This window comes from Atta colombica, unplaced genomic scaffold (genome assembly GCF_001594045.1).
Source record: "Atta colombica isolate Treedump-2 unplaced genomic scaffold, Acol1.0 scaffold12, whole genome shotgun sequence".
NCBI lineage: Eukaryota > Metazoa > Arthropoda > Insecta > Hymenoptera > Formicidae > Atta > Atta colombica.
In genome coordinates, this window is record NW_017259206.1 from 6,489,939 (window position 1) to 6,492,545 (window position 2,607).

The following is a 2,607-nucleotide window of genomic DNA, read 5'->3' on the forward strand; positions in this document are numbered from 1 at the left end:
TGAAAAAATTTTTAAATAAGTCTTTTAATTTTTTTCTAAAAGAATTAAATTTAAACTGGTAAAAAATTTAAGGAAGTGCGAGAAATATAGGACATCCATGTCCATGTTATTGCTATCGAGTTAACAGATGGACAACATGCTGTTCTGTTTCTGATTACTGTTTCGAATCTTGTACTTTTCATGTGACACTCTATTGTATTGAGAAAGTTTTTCTTCGCAATTGATCACAACAATCTTTTTATCGCGTGCGTGAAGCAGGTGACTCTACAAATCTACGAACAGAATATCTTCGGTAACCTATATATCGATAGAAAGTCTGGATTTTTTCTCATAAATTTTGGGCGACTTTTCTTTAATGCATATAAATTAAAGTTAAAATATACTTTTCAATATACTTTTCAAATATTTTTCTAATCAATTAATCTTAGATTCAGTATACTTGTAAAGAGATATATAAAGAATAATCTAAAATAATTTTGAGAAATGTAAAATTACGCTAGACGGAGAAAGACCAGATACTTTTACTTGTTTCTCGAAGGATATTTGAATTTTCACGCATGATTCAACTCGTGGTTCAGCGCGCTTTCGAAAACACTCTTTTTGTTATTGTAAAATGTTATGCTTGGCTAGCTACTTACTCATCTCGTTTAGAAAATGACTTATCGTCGAAAGAAATTAAACGGCGTTACCATAATGAATTAAAAGATACAGATATTTTTTCTATAATTGCTATCTTCTGATAGCGCGATTAATAATATACGAATGTTTAGAGAAAGTTGCTCAAGTTTTATATCTGATGTTTTTTACGATGGAATATTGATTATGCGTTTTATTGCTCTTGACATATTCATCGTGACAATTTCAAAAAACGATGATGTCAAAAAAACTGACAAATAATTAATTTACGATTGATTAATCTTATTTGTGGAATTAAATAATTTGGCGATTAAGATTTTTAAATTAAGAATTGTATAATAGCGCATTAACTGTTAGAAATATCATGCAACCGTAAACTTTCTCGCCTTAGAGCAACAGAAAATTATTTGGAAAGCGCACAAAGCACTGTAATATCAAGTGATCTATGTAATACTCATAAAAAAGTAAACGGCGAAAGTGTTATTTTGTATGTACTGTATTTATATCAATTTTGATGCAAGTCATGTTTAAAGGTGTGATAAGATCGTCTTAAGATAAACAAGAATCGTAAAGTAAGAAAACATTTTCTTACGATAATTATATTTTGTATTATGATTATTATTATTGCATTTTTAATATCTTATTTTTATAAAGTTTAAATTTTACTGCTACAGCTAAAATAAAATTTACATAAATGTTACACGCAAAATTTGTGAATAATGGAACTCTTATATTCTTTAGTAATTAAAAGTAAGAATCTAATACGTAAGAATCTAAAACTATTTAGATATTCAGAAACAGATTATAACATAGTGTTATTATTTAACAAAATTAATATTAATTTTAAAATATTAATTTGTATGCACAGAAAAAACAGAAATTTAATTTTTTGCTGAAATATCTAAAAGTTTAGATACAGATTCAAAAATAATTTTATTAAATTATCAAAATATTATTTTCAGATTTTTATATTTAGCTAAATTTTTACACGTTTCAGCAAAATAGTTCTTTTGATATATCTTTTTAAATAATTTTATAATTCAAACATTAAATATATCATGAATATTATCAGTCACGGAAAAATTATAGACAATACCGAAAAATTTTCAAAAATCACGATGCTTCTGTTTTCATTTGTGTTGAGAGAATTTATTATAAAATAACGGGAAGTGACGTACGGCTTAAAATCTTTTACGTCAATGACTTTCTTTTTCGGAAACAATGCTGCGAAATTCGCCGCAGCTTTGAACTTCAGTTTTCCCTGTCAAACTCCGCATTTCGTTTCTAATAACAGCTGCTTGATGACAGCGGAAGGGGTGAAAGCGGTAGTTTTACGCTATGCTCAAATAATATTTCATTATACGGTAGGCAGTTACTGTCTTCAGTTAGAGACGTGTTAAATGTTACCACAGTGGCATACGATAAGCAACGCCATCGTTAGAAGACGTTATTTGGTACGCGATAAATTGTTTCAGACAAGTTGCGAATAAAGCATAATAATTTTCCGATATTAAGAATTACCAGCCTACTTTCATGAGAGGATGAATATTATGAAATAAAGGACACTCGTTCTAGGAAACGAGAACTTTAATATGTTTTATCACCAACAATATATTCGAGATTACTTTGCTTTTTAATAGTTGAACTACAATATTATACTTTACAATATTATACTTTCACAAAAACATTCAGTTAATCGGAAATAAAAATATAATAATATTATCATGATAAAAAGGTGATATAAAGTTATCCAGCTAATAATGCACTGAGAGAAAAGTGTTTGATATTTGTGACTGTATTGCATGATAAAATAATTATGATTAGGAGCTTTATTTTTATTACTGCTATCATTAGCTATAAATATAATTATAGTTATAATAGTAAATATAGTTAGTATAATTTTATAGTCTTATATAAAAAAAATATATATATATATTGTAATTAGATGCAAAATTATAAAGAATAACTATA